The sequence below is a fragment of the Marmota marmota genome, unplaced genomic scaffold (genome assembly GCF_001458135.2).
Source record: "Marmota marmota marmota unplaced genomic scaffold, marMar, whole genome shotgun sequence".
Classification (NCBI taxonomy): domain Eukaryota; kingdom Metazoa; phylum Chordata; class Mammalia; order Rodentia; family Sciuridae; genus Marmota; species Marmota marmota.
Genome location: NW_026000211.1, coordinates 17,875,487 through 17,888,580, shown reverse-complemented (window position 1 = coordinate 17,888,580; position 13,094 = coordinate 17,875,487).

The window sequence follows — 13,094 nt, the reverse complement described above, 5'->3', positions numbered from 1 at the left end:
CTATATAAGACATAGACTGAGGAAAAACAGGAAAGAAAGTTGTGGGGGAAAAAAGCAGAATATTTGACTTATGTATGTACTGTATGAACAATCTAGCAAATATTCTAAATATTCCATTATGAAATTATAATTGATCTCATTTTTCTTCACTTATAACACTAATGTAAATGAATTATTTTTATTTTTAAATAAAATATATTAAATTGTGTGTATTTCATTCAAGTGTTCTATTCCATTTCATTTAATGTTTCTTTTTTTTTTGAAAATGTACCTCTTGGCATCTAAGTTATTAGTTGACAATTATCTTAATTAAATTTTAAGTTTTAGTGTGAGTCTGGTTTAAACTTCACAGTTAGTTTTGGGTTATGTTACTTTTACATTTTAAGCTTGCAGTACTTAAAGAGAACTAAACCCACTAGTTAGATTTTTTGATTTTTTTTTCCCCCAAGAACTTTTAAAATTTGAATTTTTTATTGCTCATTCTTTGTGCCAACATATTTTAGTCATTGTTAAGTACATTGGATAGCCATGAAAAAAATTCAATGCTTTACTTGTCCTCAATTTATGAAAGAATGAGTATACTCAATTGGCTTAATGAATAGTTGAATATAGATTTTTTTCAAATGATGGTTACTCCACCTTTATTCTAAATGTAGTGCTATAAATTAACAATATCTAGCAAATTCAAGTTCTTGATTAATCAAATCATAGTTTGTTTTGATAATGATACAAAAAATTGGAACATTAGCAATTAAGTCTTAATTATAATTCATATAATTTAACCTATACTTTTGTCTAATTGTTGACCAAAAATCACTATATACTTCTATTAAATTTAATATAACTTCAAAATGAAGTCTAATTCAAGCTTAGTTTTTAATGGAAATATATGTATTTTGAGGCAGGCAAAGGGAATCTAGCAAATAAAATATAACTTTTGAAATAGACTATGAAAATTAATCAGAAATATATCCCATAAAATATTAGATATATTTTTATATTTATACTCATCTTAATTTTTTCTTATTTTCATAGTTTTCAAATTATGTAAATATTATTGAAATATCAAGAATGAGTTATTTTGTATTCTCTGAGCAAATAAAGAAAACTCAATATAATTTAACTTTTGTTGTTGGGATTACATAATGTTATCACAATTTCAATAGAAGAGCCTTGAATAGTTTTTGAAATGTGGTGAGCTATGTGTGTATCAGTAATTTTGGGTGTAGGTATGTAACCTGAGATGTTACTGCTATAATTTTATAATTTGTTTTAGCTAGTAGAGCTCTAAAATTTAATAAAATAATACATAGTTAGATATATTCTGTATTGTCTACCAAGAAAAAAGAAAGCATTAGAATAAAATCTTTGTTGTTGGAAACACGTAAAGAGGCCAGAAGGGACTTTTAAATTCTTGTGGAAATGCAAGAAAATGCAAAACTTAGGGCAGAATGCACATTTTCATTAGGTTAATTTTTTTAATCAGAAAAAGTATAAGAGCCATCCATCTGTTAAATTAAAAAAACATTTTTTATCAAGCATGTTATTTCTTTTAATTTTAATTCTTATATATTTTAAGAGAAATTAAATCCATATGTTTACTATTTTTACTTCTAGATACTGCCAAAAGTTGAGTTTATACAAGTTCATTGCATTATTTCTTCTCACTATATTCTTTACTAGTTTCAGGTTGAAATATTTTTAGGCAGAAAGTTTAAAATAGAACTTGTTATGGTTAAAATAAGTCTCTTATTATTTTACTCATTCATGTGTTTATCTGATGAAAAATTGAGGCAGGCTGAGTCCGGGATGACATTAAATCTTTGCAAATCTTTGAAGGTAAATCTTGGTGTCTGCCATCAGTTGCTCACTCTTCAGTGTCAGGAGTAAGTTAGGGCAATTCTCAAGGCTGTAATCACCTAAGAAAACACATACATGGGAATCTTGTCTTTTCTTGATAAAATGTCACACCTGCATCACTGCAGTAACCAAAGTTATCCTTCCTTTTCTGGTTTGGAATTTAATCTGGTTATCTGTCCTGGCAGTCATTCTTAACTCTAAGTAGATACACATGAAAGCAAGGAAAAACATAAATGCAATAAAATTGAATGAGTAATTGGCTCGATCTAGGGGAATTTCTGACTAAATTGGTAATGACAACTAACACTTCTGACAGGCACTGTTCTGAGTGTATTAGCCTTGATATGAGGTTTAATCTTTATATTAGCCCTATGAAATTGTTATTATTTTCTTCATTTTACAAGTGAATAGTTTGAGCCAAGTTGAATCACATACTGATTCTAGGGTCCATATTCAGCTGCATGCTCTACTCCTCCTCCTCCTCCTCAGAATGTTAATAAGATTCAATTGGAAAACTGAGCCTGCAGTATGTCCTGGATTGTAGTCCTTTTCCCTTGAAGATTATTCTAGAGGCATGTAGCAAAGCAAAAAAAACAAAACCCCGTCATCCTTCCTCTCACTATGGTTTGTTGACTGGTATCTGATGCTGTGACCAGGAAAAATGCATTTTTCAAGTTGTAATTACAAGTATATGATCCACGGAAGACTCTTCCTATCTGAAGTTAAAGCACTTTGGGTGTGGTGAGCTATGTGTGTATCAGTATACAGAACCATCACACACGTTGAACTTCTATCACTGTCTTTTTACTGGGCATTGCAGATGATCAGGACAGCAACAAGAAGAGAATAAATAATGCAAAGGACATGCAAATAAGAGTGTATTGGCCCCAAACAAACAGCATATATTAAAACAGCCTAAATTTATTATGCTACCAAATGACAATCTTTAAATAAATTAAATTTAACCAAACTAAAAAACATAAGAATTAAAAATATTATTGGGTAACATAGGATGTTTCAAAACATGAATACGTTATGAAATGCTTCAATCAAGTTAAACATATGTCCTCAAATATTTGTTATTCGCTTATGGTGAACTTGTTCAAAATTCTTTCTTGTAGCTTTTTCAGAGATATACAGTGAAAAATTGTTGTCTAGAGTCACTCTATAGTGGAATTTCTTGTTCCTATCTGACTGCAACTTAGTACCTATTTGCCAATTTTTATCCATCCCTCTTGCCTCCCTACTCTCCAGCTTCTGGTAAACACCATTTACTCTCAACTTTGGAGATCAGCTTTTTCAGATTTCACCTATGAGGGAGATCCTGAAGTGTTTATCTTTCTGTGTCTGTTTTACTTCACTTGACATAATCTCCATTTTTACCCATGTAATTACACACAACATAATTTCAACAAATGATACCTACATCTAAAAAAGTTTGCTCAGTTTCCTGTTGGTATGGATGGTTAAATTCAAAATGCTATAGTATTAGAAATAAAGATAAAATTGTTTGACATTTTTCCAGAATTCACCAATGTGCATCAAAATAATGCAAACTCTAATCTTCCAATAATAAAAGAACCTGATGAAAAAAAGCATTATTTATTTAAAAATAAAACTATCAACTGTTAGAGTATCTTCTTTGTAATATTAAATTAGAATAAAGAATATACCTACATATTTTAAAGGGGACAGGAGAATTTAATAAGAATTATTTTTTATAAACAATCAGCCATGTGAAAAGGTAGCAGAGAAATATTCTCATCTGGAATGGCTTAGAAAATATTAGTATCTAATTACAGAACTAAGAAAAATAGAAATAAATTTAAGTATAAAAAATTTTAGCATATATACAACTTTCACCATTATTATATGAATAATAAAGATACGCAGAGACATAGTGTCCCCATTTTTCATCTAAAAGTACTGATTAATATTTGAAAAGTACTGATAATGCAAGTTAAGTATATACTTTTGTATAACATCCTAATAAAATTAAAATTGTTATATGTATCTCAAAATCAATGAAAAGATAAACACAAACTGAGCATAATTTATTGACATTGTAAGGTATAAAACAAGCAAGAAAGTAAAGAAAACATAAAACACCCAAAGCATAAAACAAGGGAACAGAAAAGCAGCTACAACTTTTCTGAGACCAAATTTAAATGATTCAAAGTCATATATTAAGCTAAAGTTATGTATATTGTTAAAAATAAAGCCCAACTATTTATGAGATGTAAAGTTACTTATAATGTTAAAAAATTGAGATTAGGTAATAATTTACAAAGTAATAAAAATAAAGTTATGTTGGTCATATTAATTTCAGACAAAGTTGAATTTAAGAGAAAGCAACTGAATGCATAAAAGTGTTTTATTTTACTGTGTTTGAAGTAAATTCTTAGTGAAGATGCAATGGTCATGAATTTTTAAACTTATAATAAAGGAAATCACAATATGGAGTAGGGAGATGTTAATTTTGTAATTTGAAAAACGCTACTTAAAAATCTAGGAAGATAAATGAAACACATTTCCTTAATATATCATAGGGAACTATTAAACAATTTTATTGAGACCATTAAGTTAATCTTTTTTGAAAGATTAAGTAGCCCAAAAACAACAACAAAAAAACACAACACATTGTTCCTTATCTCCTTGCCTATTCAGTATGCTTTCTTGCCCCAACTGTCTTTTTTCTTATGGAATCTTGATATTTATGTATTTACTTTGCTGTTGATAAATCCCACTAAAGTATTACATTTCTCAGTCTGTGGTAGATGGTTGAACACAAAACTAGGTTGGGATCATTGATATGTATATGAAGTGTTGTAGGTCTTCTAACAAGAGCAATATTCTAAGGAGAGTCCTCAAGATAGCTAGCTGGCTCAGTTAGATGAATCCCTTTTGCCTTTTCTTCCTTCTTCCAACTGCCTAGATCACATAAGCATAGCCGAAAATTTATTAGCTATCAGAGCAGGAGGAAATCTTGAGAAAGTCATGCACTCAAAAGTGCCGCAGTCTGGCTGGGCACAAAATAACCGAGCCACCACAAAGCCTTGTAGGTTCAAACAGCAACTCTTTATTCCTGAATTCTCATGGGCACTCTACACACACTTCTCCCTGGAACACACTCCCTCCACCAGGCTCCCCGCTCCAATTTTCCCAGGACCCCGTGAGAACTCAAGAGGAACTCCAAAGTAGTGGGCGGGCGCCTGAGGCAGCAGGATCCACTCTAATCCCGGAGAAGGGTCACCTAACAACCATTCCCTCTAGCAAAATGCCATTCCGACTAAACTGTGGCTCTCAACACAAAAGAACACAAAGTGAGAGAAGAAATTTGGGTTGCTGATGATATTGCATTGGCAGTTTGAACCTGCATTATCTACCTTCAGACTTGTTTTATATAAAACAAAAAAATCCTTATCCTCTTTAATTCACTATTATTTGGGGTCTGTCAATTGTAGTCATATAATTTCTAACCAAGGCAGATATAAAGGGTTTCAGTCATATAATTAATTAAACTATCAAAAAGAGACTAAATTATACTCAAGTATATATAGAAATTTAAAAACAAATCTACACTTGGGCACCAGAAAAGCTTTGTACTTACTTAATATCTGCAAAGCATAAAACGAGCAAAGTGCTATCTTGAATATCTAGAAACTCATAATACATGCTCAAAAGTTAAAACTATTTAGTGAAAGAAATGGCAAAAGTAGAAAATACCACATGAAATAATTGTCAGGCAGAAAAGAAATTATATCTGCATTAATGACCATTGGCTTCTAGGCTCAAGACCTCTACCTATCTTGATCCCTTCAAGGGTTAGAGGTTCAAGACTCTCTACCCTCATAGTCTCCTGGGGATGGGTTAAGATCACCTTTAATTGTATGCACTGGGTCACATTCTCAGGGATGATTCATAGCCTATGACACAGTAATTCCACTTTTAGACATATAATAATCTAAAATGCTGACTAGGTTTACACAATATATAAAAAATACTTATTTGAAATTTAACAAAGAAAATAACCCAAATGTCTAAAAATAGAATAATCACTAAATTATGTTGACTAGTTATCCAATAATTATAAAATTGTGCTTTAGTTTGTTCAGGCTGCTATAAAAATGTTGTAGACTGGAGAATTTCTAAAAAAAATAGAAATTCATTACCATTCTAGAGGTTCAGGAGTTTATTTCTCTGTGCTCTAGAAGCAAGGAGTCTAAATTCAAGATGCTGACAGATCAGTAAGAGATTACTTCTGCTCCACAGATGACACCTTTTTTTCTGCTTCATAGATGCTACCTTCTTGCTGAATCCTTACATGGTGGGGAGGGCAAGGGGTTTCCCGGGCCTCTCTTATCTGGAAACTAATACCATTCATCAAGAGCCCACACTTGTGAGTTAATCCTTCTCCAAAGGCACTGCCTCCTAAAGCCATGGCCTTGAGGGGTAGTATTTGGCATGTAAATTGGGGGATTGAAGATGTGACCTGTTATTCCAGTTTGAGGCTAGTCTTGAAATGCAAAAATCCAACTCTGGGCTGGGAAATTCAGAGAAGGAAGGAATATACCACATTCTGACCTAAAACAAGCTCAAACTCTTTCATTTAATTTCTCTCAAAAGCATCTCTGTTTTCTTATGACCCTAAGATCCAAGAAGTCCCTGAAACATTTAGAAAAATACTCTTAGGAAAACAAGTTGAGGTAAAGGAATTTTCTGACAAAGAGTGTAGGGATTAAGAATAGACGTCGGGGGCTGGGGATGTGGCTCAAGCAGTAGTGCGCTTGCCTGGCGTGCTTGCGGCCCGGGTTGGATCCTCAGCACCACATACAAAGATGTTGTGTCCGCCGAAAACTAAAAAATAAATATTAAAAAAAAATTATCCCTCTCTTTCTCTTAAAAAAAAAAAAAGAATAGACATTGGTAAGAATATTAATCATAGAGAATACAGGACCTGAGAAAGAATAGGAACTGCCTGAAACAGCCAGTGGGGTGGAGCCAAAACAAGTGTGTGTGTGGGGGGGAAATGTGTGCAGAAGATGGAACATGTTAAAAATCATCCAAAAACCAAAGGAAACCAAATTGTTTTAAGAAAAGTTGATAATGATCACATCTATACTTTTAAAAGAAAACTCTACCTATTGTAAGGAGCATGAAGTGTAGAAGAGTGAGGGTGAGAAAAGGCAAAACTGACTGCAGAGAAATCAGTTAAGCAACTGCTATTGTGGGATCATAGTGACGTGCACTGCAATAGTTGCACACATACACATTGCAAAACGTACATATGCACATAAATATTAATCCTCAAAAGCATTTGATCTCAAAGGCTCACTCAGCAGTTAAAAGTATATCAAACAACATTTTTCAAAATTAGAAGTGAAACTATTTCTTGCAATATCTAACAATACAGGCAAGAAATATATTAGATCTGATAGTAATCATTTGAAAGTTTGTTTCAAGATGTTCATAGATTAGACCCAAGATGGAATTCTTGGTTTCAGTCAAGAGACCGTGATTAATTCTATTTCTAACTGTCCTAGGTGTTTGCTGAAATGTCAGCAACGTGTCGCCTGTTTCACTAATTGAAGTGGCAGGATATTTCCTGCAAGGAATTTGAACCGCTGTAGTATACTGCATGAAAAATCCTTAGTGATGTGGAAAAAGTCTGTCACTGTGTCAAGACCTTCAGTGTCAGTGCAGAAACATGCATATCATGAATTTATAGGCGGAAGAATTGGCCACTTGAGCTGCTTTGGTACCTTGTTGGTTGAGATGATCTGACCTGCTGTAGGAGTCACAGGATAAAGGATGAATGCTGGGTCGTTTTGTAATTTAACAGACTTTATCTTTTGAGATGAGCATAGTTTACACAAAGAGAAACACCAAAGTTGAAAACTGCTATGACTTTACTTAAGTTTAAAAAGTTTAATTAAGTTTAAAAAAAAATTTTGGAAAAATTCACAAAAATTTCAACATGCTCTGTTGCAAGAGAATACATTGGAATCATTATATTTCAGTATAAATTATTAATCTGTAAATGGTATACAATAATAAATTAAGTAGAAATAACATTAGGATTATACAATCACTGAAAATGCTGACATGTTTTTTCAGAATTCTATGCCTCTGTCATGTCTTCCTGCTGGCAAGCTTTATATAGTTTACAATTGCTTGCTCCACTCCTGGGTCTTATATTTTTCCCACTCCATCTCATAGGTATTTTGATTTTGTCTACCTTTCCTTTCCCTAGCCTTTTCTAGGTCATAGGTTTAACCTCCATTTTCATGACCTATAACCAACTTTGACCTTAATTTACACTTGAAGGGCCTTGATTTTATTGCATCAAATATTTCAGCAGTAAATATTCTTGTTCAGAATTTGTACCTTAGAATCTGGTTCCTGGAATTTGTCATGTTCCCATATCCTAAGTTCAGTCCCTCTAGCATCAGTACTTTTGACATCAGTTCTGTAGTCCAATGTCTTTAAGGTGGATATCATCTCTTATTATAGACTTTTCAGCTACTGAGGTGCTGAATTCCACCAACTGAAAACCTATTCCATGTTGTTTGCCTACCTTTTCAAAACTCCATAAATGAATGTTACCAGATGTTAGAACTACCATTTCCTGCTACTGCCTAGTGAGCTTTTCTATTTGCTTTGATGGAAAAAAAAAAAAAAAGAATACCTTTGGTAGGACAAACCAAAGAAAAATCAGCCTATGATCATAGGTGACCAAGAAGGCCACATATTCCAGGTGGTGTAGTTTCAACATGGTGGGGGCTACAATCTACCTGGTTCTTAAGTGCCTGGAGCCAGTTTTCTTGTCACATATTATAGGGTTTGTTTGACTCCTTTGGTTTATGTGAGAAGTTGTTGAGGTTTGAGGGTTTGTTGCTGTAGCATAAATTTCAAAATTAATATAGAAAAAAACCCTTTTTTCTACTTTGTTTATAGATTTTAGGGTTGTTAAAGGGCAATATTAAAAGATTAGTAGAAATCCAGTAAGCAAACTAAAACAGAGGCATGTTCCAGGAAGAATAAAGAAAATTAAGGCAATTATAGAAAAAGAGAACAGTATATTTAGAGACCAATAATTATTTCAGAATTATTCTCTATCTTCCGATTAGATTCTCTCTGAAATACCATTTTCCATGGTTATTTTTATTAGAATTAATTTTGTATGTAGCTATTTTTTACCTAATATGTGTTTCATATGAGAAAGTATATATATTTTCATCATTTTATTCTCTAGATTATTTATCTAATAAACAGTTTGAGTTGTCTAGACGTAAAGGATGCCTGTTTTATTTTCCTTGAATATATGAGTTTGTAAATTAAATTCCTGACTCAGAATTGCACTCTTAGTGGAAACAAAACAAAACAAAAACAAAATCTGCTCTACCCTGAGAAAGGCACACAACCCTGCCACATGCCTGTGTAAACAGTGATTTCAACCTGTATTTTTCTGACACATTTGGACTTGTAAGTAATTATAAGCATTTGTTAAAAATATATGTGTATGAAGTCCTAATAAATGCCTATTACATTAACAACTCTCTGATATGCATAAATACACACATTAGTGATATGTCAAAAGTTAGGTTTGAGCATTTTTAAGGATTCTAACAATTCGCCCAGCAGTATGCATAAACACATAGAAAAACATCACAGGGACCAATTGTTAAAAACTACTTTTAAGCAGGTCTTACTGTGAAATACAGGTAACAAAATTATCTAATCAGCAAAAGTATTCACCCGTAAGACATAGAATGAACCACAAATAATATTGTTTGGAACAAGGGATATATTCAAAGAGTTCAAAGATGTCATGAAGGATTTCATTCTTCACTTCAACAAAACTTATCATCTGAACTAATATCAAAATTTAGAATCCATCTCTACATAATTCTGTTCTGTGTCCAGAGTTTATATTTATTGATTCCCTTAAGTGGTTTTGAAGGAGTTCTATTTATTTTATATTCAAATGGTCTCTGTTGCTTCTGAAGTTCTGGTATTATAGAATGTTGAAACATACAGGCCAATTCTCCCATTGCTCACGGTGCCCAAGAAATTCACAGTGATTCTGTTTCTGTCCTATGTGAGTTGGTGAGACAGAAACTAAAATTTATTGGGTCTTCAATCTTTTTAAATAAAATTTTAGAATTCAAGATGTGCTAAAAGAAGATTTTCATTGGCTAAGTCTGTAGGCTCTAAACTAGCTGTCCAAGGGCATCTATAGGGAAGCCACATTGCTATTCCTGTGTAGGCAAACATCAGCAAGTATGTGTAATATTTCAGCTGGTCAGATATCTAGCCACGTGTCCCTCACACTTCTTTTTTTGTGTGTGTGTGCCATTTAGGTATTTTTTAAAATTAAGTTTGTTTGGTATTGTTTTTTATAATTCAGATATTTCTGTTATTAAAAATTTGGGGTAAATTAATATTCTTTCTGGAAAAGAGACACCAACATTCAATGATAGGAAAATTTTGGTAAACAATATCAGAATTGGAGTTTGGAGAGTACTGAAGATATTTGAGATCAGCAATGGAGTAGTTGAAATCCAGACACCTATTATAGGAGAAAAACAATACAGTACAGCCTTAGAAGAGGAAAACAAGAAAAAACTGAAATAAGTAGTAGTTAGTCTCTGCCCTGTTTTATGGAGTTCCCAGATAACAGGAAATAATGTTCACACCATAAGAACTTGAAGAAAATGGAACTGCTAACAATATAAAACCTAGGCTTCCCTCTAATTTAGATACTGCCAATATTTCATACCCAGGTTAATGGCATTATCTTCTGCCTCCCCAAGAACAGAAGCCTGATACTGGGATGCCCACCATCAGGAATTTCTGACAGTTTCTCATCAACTACAGAAAAACTTAAAACTCAACTTGATAGACTAGGCACTTCACATTTCGACACTATACTTTCTCTTAAGATTTACCTCCAACATTTCCCTCTGTCTAGCTCCAAACATATTTCTAGGCAGTTACAGTATTTGTTAAATCTGCCTTCTGTGCATGCACTTTCTCTCGCCAGTATGTCTTCTGCTTTTCCAGGTGAGCTCCCGCTTATTTTTCAAGACAAAAAACAAAAAAATTTATTTTTCTTTCTACCCTTTTCAGATAATCAGTGTTGGAATGTTGCAGCTTTGTGTTTAGAGGTCTCTAGGACCCATCAGATTCTCTGTTCCTTGAGGAAAGTGACTCTCTTCTAGAAGTCAATATGTCTGTTGAATAACTTCATAAATTGCATACAAATTATTACCACATCACTCTAGAGGAATAAGCATATTCCACATTGGAGAAGACTTTTCCTCTTTGTAATAGATATGCCAGACGTAATGGAAATATTCATTCCTTTATTTCTTCTTTAGGTATCTGGGTTAAAATTCTTCATGTGTGTATGCTTAAAAATTAAATGCTGATAAATATGAGTAGAAATGGACAATACCTGAAAGTGTGAAATGAAAATATAGTGATGTATCTTCTTATCTGTAATTTCTGATAAAGATCAAATTTGTTTGGAAAAATATTTTCAGTTCTATTTCTAAATGTTTTTTATCTTAGTATGCAAACTTCCCTGTGAGTTTTAAATAATAATACTTGGAATTATAACAATGATTAGACTTTGTTAGAACTTTGAAGACCAAGCTATAAAAGTAGTTAATGACATTACAGGACTTTTGTAAAATAAGTAATTCAGAGTTTGTGTGCAGGAGCCCTTAGTAATTGAATAACTGGCTGCCATCTAAAGAGGCATTATTATCATTAATATTTTCATTATTTTTAGTGTAATCATATGCCCTATGATTCTTTGGAACAGGCTGATTTTATGCTGTAGGAAAGATGATTAGGTTCATTATTTCATTTCAACATATTTAAGGTTTTACAGAAAACCTGCCCTGTATGACTAAAATAGGCAATTTTTTCACAACCCCAAAGCTCCAATTTCATGATAAATAATTATATGAATAGTGTTATCATCAAAGCAAGACTGGTTTTGTTAATGTTTAATGTACAAAACTTGGCTTGAATATGGACAATAATCACTTTGCTCTTCCCCATATAATGAAACTTTGGTGGTCACTTAGTAATAACAGATTTCATTCTTCAAAGATGCTGTAAACACAAAGCAAGAAATATAAACAGAAGACGAAAAAAATATAAGCCAAAAGTTGCAAATGGATTTAAAAATAATGTTTTTGGCAACAATTATGTATTATATTATATAAATTATATATTGAAGTATTCATACGTATACTTTCTCCCTAAAATAATAATTATGACAAACTTTTATTGAATTCTCAATATAGATCGGTCCTATACCAAGTATTTTATGTATGATGACTCATTTAAATCTCATCAGGTAAATTGTGGAGGGAAAGTTGGGTTATATTGTGTGCACACAAAACAAGTGCAACTGTGTAATTGTGTGAATCCTACACAAAGGCTGAGACTTGTGGGGGGAACTGAAGGAGGAATTTGGTTAGAAGATTCTATTAGTAAAGAAATTCATTGTTTAATTCAAGAAACATGTTTGGATTTCTAGTACTGAACTTTGAATTCTTGAGATGTGGGATATAACACAAAAGAAATTGTTGGATTGGTGGTTGTACCACTGAAGAACTTTTTTTCAACTCTATGGAAAACCAGAGAATGATATATTATGACCTCCTAGAGATGTGCTCACTATGGAATCTTTATCCTTTGCTATATTGATGTCTATCCTACTCAATCCAGTTTTCTTTCTTCAAGGAGTTCCCTTATCTTATAAGATATTCATGGTTCTTCATAAAACAAAGGTTCTTCATATTTAAAAAATTAGGTCTTTATTTCATGTTGTTTTTATTCCATATTACTCTCCTCCCCCCAATGAAGTTTCTGTTTGTTTCTTAGCCATTTAGGCTCTCCAGATTCATGTAGGAGTCTATAGTTCTCGGCCCCTAATCTCTGCTTCCTTTCAACTATGATTTCAACTTTTTCAGTTCTGAAATTTCCCCCATTCCTGGGACCTCTTTTCCTTGCATGAATCCCTGGAAGTATTCTTTCCACTCTTATTTTTTTTTTTTTTTTTTTTTTGAGGGGATGTGTGTGGGGAGAGTAGATTCTAGACAATTGTTCTAAACAAAAAACACAACCAATTTTAATTGCTTTTCCAACTTCCTAAAGAAAGAAAATCCAAACACTATGTATGACACAAAAATTTCATTCTGGTCCTACATACT